The following is an 11,043-nucleotide window of genomic DNA, read 5'->3' as shown; positions in this document are numbered from 1 at the left end:
GAAAGTCTAATGTGTTATGTAGTAATGACTTGAGGACAACTTTGTGTATGTGTGTGTGGTTGGTCGTTAGCATGAGTCTATGGATTCTGCTTGCCAAGAGAAAGGAAGAATGTTTTCTCGTGGGTCTTTTTGTACCACTTGTATATAAATGTTAGCAACCAGTTTGGAGCAGACTTTGTGTCCATTCCCCCCTCCATTTTCTCCTACTTAAACTGAACCATACTCAAATGACTATCAAGTCTGTAACTTTGCTTTTAATTGGGGGGAAGTAAATACAGTTGATGATCCCCACATTTATTGATTCCGATAAGGTTATTTTAAACTATAGTTTGAGAATTACCAACTCCCATGGTAAATTTAATGCTAAGTGGATGATGAATCATTTTCTATCTGTGTTCTGGCTGATTCCTTGTCATTTTGTAACATTCCTTGTTTGCCAAATGTCTTCCCAAATGGGTCCAGTTGTAAGAAGATGTCCATTATCATAAAGGAGAGTTGACACTGCTTATGTGCTGGGGTTGGCACTTGCTTAGTTTGTGAAACACTGTTGTTAAGTTTTAGAGGAACAGTCAAATTCTGATGTACTGCATCCTTTATAAGTTCTCTTCCTCATTTCTGTCTGTCTTGAAGATTTGCTGTGTGTATCTATGCTGCTACAGTCAGTTAGCACATGAGTGTGTTTCACTACAGACTGGCTGTCAGTCAGAGCACTCAGCAGTCGTCCTAGGGATGAGCGTGGGTTTTCTGTGGCATGGCCAGCATGTTCTTACGTTGCCATGAAGGGGACTTTTGGGGTTAGCAGTGTGCTTGTGGGGGATATCACACTTGGGGAGTACTCGGGATTTTGACCTTCTCTTAGCTTGGAGGCCAGTTGTAGCATACATGGGCAGCAGATCTTTTTTTTTTTTTTTTTTTTTTTTTTTTTTTTTTCCGGGCAGTTTCTCCTTATTGAGGATAGTACAGAAGGAATTCGAGAAAAATTTTAGGATGATGTGTGTAGTCCCGTGTCTTCAACACTGCCTCTTCTCCATTAGAGATGAAAAAAGCAGATTCTGTACCTACTTTAAGCTGATAACTTTTTTAATTGCATGACTTTTATTAAGCCTTGTACTTAAGGAGAATTATTACTTTTATAGATCATTTTGTAGATTTTCAAACTCAGTCCTGATGACTAAAAACAAAGACAAACAAACCCCTTTTTTTGTAATGCATCAACTTGTTTGCAGGTGATGGATTTCATTCATGAGTCTGATGCTGACCTTAGGGCTTGTCACATAGTCTTCCTGTCTCTTCTGGAGGTTTGCTGAGGGACTGAGTCTGTAAATGGAAGAAGTCATGTCTGTATGAATCGCATGCATTCCTGAAGAACTTAGAGTGCCTTGTACAATTTTTTTCTCCGTTTCTATTTTGAGATTTATAACCTGGGGCCAAATAGATAGGGACCGTCCTTCTCGTGAATGGAAAGTTGAGAAGTCAGTTCTCCAAATGTGGACTTGAGTTTGCCCATGTGTTTGGATGGGTATTGGTGGTTTGTGGCTGTCTTCTCCTAAACAATTCTTCTCTTTGAGATCACCTTTCAGACTTTGAGAAAGTAACAGAATCTTGGGTTGTCCAAATTTGGATTAAGTTGTAGAAATTAACGTTTCCTTTGAACTCATTCCTATGCAAATTAGCAGAAATGGACACATTGGCCCGAGTGGTCTTCCTCATCCTCTCGTGTGTATAGTGTAAGTGAATAGGACATATTTATGTTTAATTTCTCCCTTTTATTTAGTGTGGAGTCATAATAATTTGGGATACTAGAGTCCTCTTGCCCCATTGTTGTTGACTTATAGTAAGATACATAATATACACCATCATGTGTCTGTCTGTGTAAATAGCAGTAGGTCAAGTTTAGAGAACTAATGTTCATAAATAAGGAATGACAGTGTATCTCCTAGATGTTTATTCTCACCAGTGTAAATATCACCTTATTTAGTCTGAAGTCCCTAAAGCTGCCTTTCTTCCTGCTTCCCAGCAATAGGTAATATGCTAAAGTATGTAACAGCAGCCTCCTTTCAGGGACCAGTCTTAAGAGGTCATCCCAGAGTCATCCCAGTGATTGCTCCTGGAATGATATATGACTTTAGACTGCAAAATGTCAGTCCTTCACCTGCATATGAGTTCTAAACGATGGCATGGTCTGTAGACATTCACACAGGTATTTCTGTGTTTGTCAAAGCTTAGGTTTGACCAAGACTACATTGACTAAAATAGTGGCTAAAAGTGAGGTACGTGAGGCTGTTGGTCTGTGGCTTTGTCTTCCTAAGCAGCTCTTGTCTGGGTCTGGGAAGGAGGGCTTTTGTTTCTTTCTGTTTTGTTCTGTTCTGTTTTTTGTTGTTGTTGTTGTTGTTGTTTTTGTTTTTTGTTTTTTTTTTTTGTTTTTTGTTTTTTTGTTTTTGTTTTTGTTTTTTTTGCCAGTGGTCTGTAGAATGATTGATGGCTCTTCTGTGGGATTTCAGGTTTCTCATTCTCTCAGAAGATGGTCCCACCATCCCAGGATAAAGAGCTGGGCTGAACTCTCCCAGCTGCTCTTTCTAGGAAGTGATTGCCTATGGTTTTAGAGCAGCATCAAGTAATAGCACCTGCCTTTGACTCAAATTCAGTTGATCTTATTTCCTGGGCTTCCTTTTCTCCAGCTCAAGGGATCCATTATCTTGTACAAAGAGGCTGACCTGGTTAGACTGTTCCTGTCTCTTACAGGTATTAGCGTAAGAAATAATCAGAGGTCCTTCACTTTGTGACACTTCCCATTTAGGAATAGATCGGTGGAGTTATGAGTTCTTCGAGTGTGAGGTTAAAAGCCTTGTCCAGGGTCATTAGGAGTATTTAAATTTCTATACCAGGATTCTATCTTTATTCCAGGTGCATGATCTTCTCACCTCTGAACATCATTTAGTGTAATCTACAGAGGAGCCTTATGCTCCACCAAATATATAAGCATTGTCATTCATTACCCTTTAAAGAGTTAGGTCTAATTTGGCCGATATTGTAGTACTAAGATGACTTCATCCCTCATGCCTTATTCCCTTACAGCTCCATTTGGAGGTGTGAGTGTAAAGGGACCACATAGGTTTCTAGTAGTAACACCTCACCATTCTCTAGGTTTATGTTGAAAGATTTGCACAAGACCATTCCTGTTGAATTATGTGACTGCAGAGCCTTGTTGGTGCGCAGATGTTCTAAGAAGTAATAACAAAATCAAACTTTGAAGATGTGAGAAATACCTGTGTAATACAGATGCGAACAGATTGTTATCTTTAGCAGCAGGGGCTGGAGAGACGGCTCATTGGTTAAGAGTACTGCTATTCCCAAGGACCAGGGTTCAATTCCCAGCAACCATATGGCAGTTCACAATTGTCTGTAATTCCAGTTTCAGGGTATCTGATACTTTCACACAGTCATCCATGGAGGCAGAACACAATGTACATAAAATGGAACAACAACACAAAACTGTAAAGTTGTACAATCACATTCTTAAATTCTAGAACTCAAGCATCTGAGCTGTCAGCTGGCATAAGCCCCTCTCCAGGGAGTAAGGTCCAGCCTGCTAACTCCTAGTTTAATGTTAAATAGGAAGCATAGATACATTGACAGAATAGATGCTCACATGCTGGTACCTAGTATTGATAGCTTAGTAAAATGAAGCTTTTAGGCTTCAGTATCTGTAGGCCTTCTCATCTCCTAAGCAGAGTGTCCGAGCACTGTTCTGCTTCTCTTGTCTTCATTGCTCCGTAGCCTGCTCTTATTTCAGCAGCTCTGCTCTCCTGCATAGCGCCTGGTCTGTCCCTCACACTGTCTTGATGTAATGAAGTCTTCCTTTGCTCCAGTATTGAGGACTTAAGAACCAAATAATGAGTTAAGCAGTTAGCTTTTAAACCTACCAAACGTAACAGTAGCTAAAGGTGTTTGGGAATAAGTGTTTCTAGAGTAACTTTCTCAGATTTATATTGGTTAGTAATAATAAAAGCACTAGTGTTTTGGTCAGGAAACAGTCAGTAGTGAGTTTTCACAGACGTCCCTTTGAGGTGATGGTGACACATGATGCAGAAAGAGTGTTTTTTCTTTATTTTTTTGCCTTGAGGGTAAAGGTTTGATTTTGTTGCTATAAAGGGAAACACTTGTACTGTTAAGGTACAAGGCTGGTGCATAAGCAGTGACAAGCTGAGACCCTTCTCGTGAAGACCATCTCTTAATTTGGTCCTGTCCTGTTACAGTCTTGCACGCTGTAGCTGCTCAGCTAGCTGCTTTGACTCCTAGAGTGAAGTGAGCAGAGGGTCTGTGTAAGAATGTTGCTAGCTTTAGTCATGGTTTCAGTTAACGTTCTCGCTCTCCTGGGCCAGTAAGAAGGCTTTACTACTGACTGAGCGTGTAACAGTGTGGTGAAATTGATCATTCATGTTTCTGTCTCCACTCCTTTATAAAAGGTAAGTTTTAGTTGTGAGCCACTCATTTTTCTGGCAACCAGCAAGTGTTGGCCTGTAGCCTTTTGCTCACAAACAAACAAAGATGTGCTGTGTGTCCTTTCTCGTGCTGTGTGTCCTTTCTCGTGCTGTGTGTCCTTGCTGCTCTTGGGCACGTTGCTCTCCTTCCAGCGGTGCATCCTGCATGCGCTGCAGACTGTCTGAGTCCTCTAAGTGTAGAGCAGTGGTTGTGTTGTGCTAGGAAGGCTGTGGGCTCTGCTCTGCTGACACGGTTGCCCCCGCCCTTTGTTTCTCTCCCAGGCAGTGTGTGTCTAGGGGAAGACATGCTAGGCATTTTCTTGACAGCACTGTTGACAGTGTACACACAGTGGAAATAGATGAATTCACCCTACTCTCCTAGTGCTGCTAGATATATAAATTTATATGTAAATAAGACATACATTTAATGTTCAGTTTATCTGCATAGCCTAGGCTTCTGAAAATAGAATGTCATTAGTAACTTTTGTGTATGTATGTGTGTCTGTGTGGGTGTGAGTGCATACATGCGTGTGTAAATTGGAGACATTGGGCTCATTGGAATCTTCAGATGGCAGATGCTGGTATACACTGTTTATGATCAGATTTTGAGATTCGTGTTTTGGTTGGTGCCTTCTGCTCACCAGTATTGATATGCTAGTTCACACGTGTCCCTTTCTTAGTAGTAGGCTCTCTCTGTTTGTAAACATGTATTATAAGTAACTAGTGAAGGAAACTAGTAGAAAGCGCACATTTACACACTTTTCTGCAGTCTTTTGATTCAAGGAGACAAGGCAGATGAGTTTCTGTATTGTTGCTTAATTTATTTATTCATCTTTACCAGCTTCTATATTTGTGTTTAGAATTTTAAGTTATATTCTAATTTTGTGTCTATTTTAACTTCAATCTAGGTTTGTTAAGGACATCTGAGGAAAAATAGTTCATATTTTCATGTGTGAGGAGAGGCTAAAGGTCCACAGAAAGCACAAAGCTGTGTTCCCAAGCATGTGTTTCCACTTGTGAAAAGCACAAAACCTAATAGCATTCTTACTAGCCCTCAAGTGCCAGTCATAAACCCACCCAGTCTTTGTCCAGCGGTGTCAGGAAGACCACAGCACAGAAGGCCTAGGTGGTGAGCCCACTGTCACAGCCCAGACCTCGGTGAGCTCACTCTGTGTGGCTTTGATGGAGAGGGCTACTGCTTATATTTGGGGGTTACTAGGGGAAATGAGGCGTGCACACAGACACACAGTCTGAATCTGAGACAGGAGCAGAACAGGCAACAGCTTTGTAAGTTGTAGTCATTTGACAGTTGAGAAAAACCTCATCTAGAGGAAATATTACTTGTCAACAGTGCTCTAAAGACATGAAAATATTCACATTAAATAGTGCAAGTACTATATTGGTTTATATAGTTTATACAAGGTGACGTTACCTTTGTTTTCTTTATGTGCCTGACTAGACTTTTTAGTAGAGAGTTGGATCTCTGTGTTCTGAACATCAAACTATTTCTGGACAGATTTGACATGACACTACTTTTCACAGTGGTACTAAGACTGTTTAATCTGTTCTGTTAACTCCTAGACTCGACCCTGGGAAGCTGTAGGTGTGCACACAGGAATGCAGTTGGCATTTCTTCCCACTCAGCATTGCTTTTCCCTTGTTTTCCTTACCTCCAAAGAGTCGCATGTTTACCAGGAGTGAGAATGAGCCGTGTTGACTTCCGTCTACCTTAAGACTCAGCTTGCAGAAAAGAGAGCGCCTCTTCTGTTTGGAAACTTCTTCTTAGGGAGAGGCTTGGAAACCTCTAGCAAAGATCTTAGATGGCATAGACCAGTGTTGCTGAGAGACAGAGGCAGACAGACAGACAGACAAGGCCTTGGTATGTGCTATGTCTTAAAAGGGTTCACAAGCACAATGATAAGAGATTTTTCCCTCCAGCAAAAAGCTAGGCTTGTGTGCCCACAACAGAATTTTACAACAGGTGACCTTGAGGCTGCAGTGTGGGTGGGAGCTGAGGGGAGGAGTGTCCTTGGCTTAGCAATATGTGATAGTGTAGAGCAGTTACCTTTTAGGCCTAAAGACTGTGTATTCCGTACCTTCAAGAGTTTATTACAACTTTATGAAATATTTGTTAAAATTTCTTTGGCAGAAATGATTTTCATTTATAATTTCATGGAAAACTGCTTTAGTTAGACTAAGTGAAATGTAGTTATAGCAGTGTAAATATGTATAATTTCCTAATTTCACTGTGAGATCTCAGACTTTTGAGTGGCAAACAGTTCACCAAGTCTTTTGCTGATGGACTTGTCTGTGGGGTTAGTAAGATGTAAAAGCTTTATTTTTTTAATAGCAACATATTGTGGTAATGCTTGGTGGTGGTGTGGGGCCGTTCCTCCACTGCCCTTGTTGGTTTTGCTTCAGTCTGTGAGGGCCTGCGATGTTCAGACCCAGCAGGGCTCGTCGGTCCCTTGCTTGGCTGCCTTTCTTTGTCTAGAACTGTTGCTAATCACCACATGAACTGTTAGGCTTTCTGCTCTGTCATTGCTGTTGTTTTCCTTTTTTGACAAGATGGATATCAAAAATAGTTGCTGTGCAAAAGTTAGTAGTCTTCTTCAAGAAGAAAACAATTCCTTTTCTAATAATATCCTGTGAAATTGCTTCATTCATTCCTTTATTTTAAAGCCAAATGTCAGCAGAATACTGCTGTTTTTATCTAAATGATTTTCATATGTAAGTATTAATGCATTTGAAAAGATGTCTCCATTGAGAAATATTTTCCCCAGTGTATTGTCTGTGAAAGCTTTGTTCCCATTTCTGGCTAAGACCCCAGTCAGTACCTGGGGCTGTGCATTATGTACACGTATGACTTTAGTCTGGTATTGTTGTACACCAAGTCTGGTTATGATAGAGTAGTTCAACATTAATTTGTTGTCAGTTAATTTTTAATTATTTCCAGTTTACTCTCTGTTGTCCTCAGACTCTCGTTTTCAAGTTCCACTAATCAGGTGCATTTCATTGTATCAGGCTTTAGTTTCAAAGAAATTAGGATTTGGTGTAAGCCAGGTGACTTCCATCTTGAAAGAAAAACAGTTAAAACTGTAGATTTAAAATTGTTAATTATCCGCGACAATTTTACCTTGCCTATACTGTATACAACTGATTTCTAAAACTGTAGACATGTATAATCTTGGTTTACTGTGTTAAGTGTTGCTGTTTATTAAATGGGGAGAAAACTGAAGCAAATCTGCTTAAAGAGCTGTCCGTTTTTATTGCTGACTACAAACCTCTCTGTTCCTTGTGTACGCGTGTTATTTTGCCAGCTGCTGCACTAGCCTTCAGAAGTATTTGAAAATTTAAGATGAATATATTTCTTGCAAAGTCCGTTCCTTTCTGTGGTATTTTGTCCTGTAACTGAAGTGTAGTAATTATTTTATGGAAATGTTAGAACTTCTGTACCAACTTTGAATAAAATGAAAAATTTACACTTCTGTGACTCAGTGTGAATATCTGTCTCAAACTCCGTGTTCTGTCTCAGTCAAGTTCTTGCTGACTTTGCTCTTGAGTGTTTTCAGAAATCCCCCTGCTGCTATTGTACATTAACCATTGTGAACAATGACACAGATAGTGGCTAAGGTTACTTATGTGTAAAACATGGAATAAGAATATTCTTGGGTTTTCCCTTATAACTTCAAAATCACTTCACGTTTCAGGGAAGTTTGGAAAGACAAGGGGGTATAGGAATGTCTTCCCCCGAGTCTCCCAGAAGCTGCCGCCGCCACCTTAGCTAGCAGGTGCACAGCTGTTTGCTCTGTGCTTCCTTTAGTTCTTGGTTCCCTTTTACAGCCAGGACAAGGAGTCATAATTAGTGTAAAAAGCCAGAGCGCCGTTGAGTGGCTTTGGTCCAAAGACTTCAGATGTGTCTGGGTAGCAGCCTTACAAGTCTTACAGCAGTCTGCTGCTGCATTGGCTGTGTGCCTTTTGTCTCTCTTAGTCTGGGACAAATTCCTTCTCCCACCTCATGTTTGAGGTCAGTGAATGTGAGTGCCTCACAACTTGGGATCATTTTATCTCCTAATGATTAGATCTAGATTGTACATTTGGGGAGGGAGTACAACGTAATGGTAGTACGGTCTCAGAACTTACGCTAGTGGGCTGTTGTGTTATCCCATTATGGTTGAGATTAATCTCGATACTCGGTCAGGGCAGTATCTTTATATCTCCACTGTCAAGCTGTTTTTCTTCTGATAGTTTGTGATTTAAGGCTATGAAAGCGCTTACTATTCTCCATCATACTGGAGCCCATTGTTTTGAACACTTACCATTTTTGCTTAAGTTGGAACTGACAGTACGGAATGGCTATTTTCCTCATCAGTGTAGACTCTGGAGTAATTTATTCAGTAAGTCATAGACCACTACTGTTCTGCTGCTGTTCATGTGTTTCCAGATTTAGCTAATGGGACCTTCAGGAGAGCTTTTGTGTTCTTTTGACATGGTTCTTCCAGTGTTTGATGTGCCTGATTCTAGTATACCAGAGTGTACTTTTTCTATCCCAGTTGGGTCAAGCATTTGGTAGAAAATGGTCTGGTGTGCTCGCTCCTTGCTGTAGAGAATGGCACATCTTACCCTATGATATATATACAGGGCATCACCTACTATCTACGGTGTCAGTTCTTTTTAATGTATCTGCTGCTGCTGCTGCTGCTGCTGCTGCTGTGTGTGTGTGTGTGTGTGTGTGTGTGTGTGTGTGTGTGTGTGTGTGTGTTTGACATTCAGTATCTTCCTTAATTGTTTGAGCTTGCTAACTGTAGTTAGCCATCTTGTCCTTGGAATCCCCTGTCTCTGCTTCCAGTCCAGTGTTGCAGTTACAGATGGCCACAGTGCCTGCCCAGCTTTTACATAGGTTCTGGGAATTTGAACTCCAATGAATGATAATATTAACCCTTTGTTACAATTAACTCTAAAGTCTGTAGAATTAAAAGGCTTTTAGTGGCATATTTAGTGTTTAACTGAATATAGAATTCTGAGTTGGAAAACTAGAAGCTAGAAAACAGTGGAAATTTGGAAGCGTAATAGAAATTTTTTCCTGGCTTGTATGTCTCATGTTCCAAAACTTCATAATTAAAAAAAGCTTTGCTGAATGTCTCTGGTTCCAGGTGGGCTCTTTGAGTGTGGCAGCATAGCCCTGGGGAAGTGGGCAGGGGGCTCTGCTCTCTTTGGCCCTTCCAATGCCTGCTTGGGTTGCTACACTTCATTTTCTCAGTCATTTCCTCTGCTCAGGAGTTTCTAAACTGTATCTTCCAGCTAACTCTGTGGACAAGCTTAAGTAACTTCTACCTGGTTTCATTTTAAGAGCTCGTTGGCCTTGTGACAGCCCCTCTTCTTGCTTCCTGGATGTGGCTCTCTCTCCTGGGGCCCTGGCGCTTTCCCTGCTGTGTTACCCCAAGACAGCTTTTCTCTGTTCATGTTGGTCTTTCATGGAAGGCTTTCCTCAGCTGTGTGCAGGTCGTTGGCTATCTGCTTATGGCTTATAAGGTGAACAGCAGCAATAAGGCTCTGAGGGTAAGTTTTTGTTAGCTTCAGTATTTGGCCTCCATGGCCTCCTTAGGGGAAATCCTACAGTGTCTTTAGAAAAGGCAGATTGACTGGCAGAAAGCTTTGAACTGAAGGGTATGGCTGGGAATGTAGCTCTGAGCACTACTATAGTAGGAGGTTCTGAGCAGCTGCCAGGGAAGAGGAAGAGAGCCAGGGTTCCAGTTTTTAGCCTTTTGTCATGGCACCTACTTGGAGCAGTTCTTGTGCCTCCTACCTCTGATGAGTCCACTCCAAAGACTCCAGCACATACATTGTGGCTTCCACCAATTCTGTGTGTTTTCTCTCTGACTTAAGCCCTGGTTTCAGAGGCTGATCCTCCTTACCATAGGTTTCCCAGCTCCTCCCTGTGGCTGTCTCTTTCCTATTTTTTTCAGGGCTTTACCCTAGAATGTGTGTCAGTGTATTGTGTTGCATACGTTGTGTGTGTATGTGTTCTGTCATACATGCTCTGATAAATCTGAACAAGTCCTCTTCTTAGAAGCCTTAGTGGATTTTCTAGAGACTAGATTCCAGCACTGACTCTTCCAACTTCCCAGTGTGTCTTGTGTTTAGCCTTTGAAGGTTGACATTTTAGAGCAATTGCCCTGAAAGAATTCTTCCAGAAAGAATGCTAGCCACCGGTAGCATTGCAGGCATTTGCAATTCTACTTATGTAGAACTGTGAAGACATGATGTTTCAAAGGTAGTAAACTCTACCTATCAAACCATTTTATTATGACGCTTAACTTGCTCGGTGCACAAAACAGCACAGATGTATTGTGAGTGGGTACCAGTTTTCACTACATCCTACAAATTGTTTTTGAATACTGATTCCCCTTGGCCAGGTTCCTGTGAACCCATTTTGTCAACTGGTAATCTTTATTACCTGTTTCTGCTTAAGACACCACATTTAGTATGTAGCAGGTGTGTTAGGACTCAGCTTGAGGCCAACAGCACTACAACTCACACCCTTGTGCTGTGCAACTAACAT

At 41.1% G+C, this 11,043-nt stretch overlaps 1 protein-coding gene across 1 annotated transcript in view; it reads left to right on the top strand.

Moving 5' to 3' along the window:
- Nucleotides 1-11,043, top strand: part of Mrps6 (mitochondrial ribosomal protein S6) — a 55,895-nt gene that overhangs the window by 24,440 nt on the left and 20,412 nt on the right. The window lies entirely within an intron of this gene.

Source organism: Rattus rattus, chromosome 4 (assembly GCF_011064425.1).
Source record: "Rattus rattus isolate New Zealand chromosome 4, Rrattus_CSIRO_v1, whole genome shotgun sequence".
Taxonomy (NCBI): Eukaryota; Metazoa; Chordata; class Mammalia; order Rodentia; family Muridae; genus Rattus; species Rattus rattus.
This window is presented reverse-complemented; position numbering and strand designations above follow the sequence as displayed.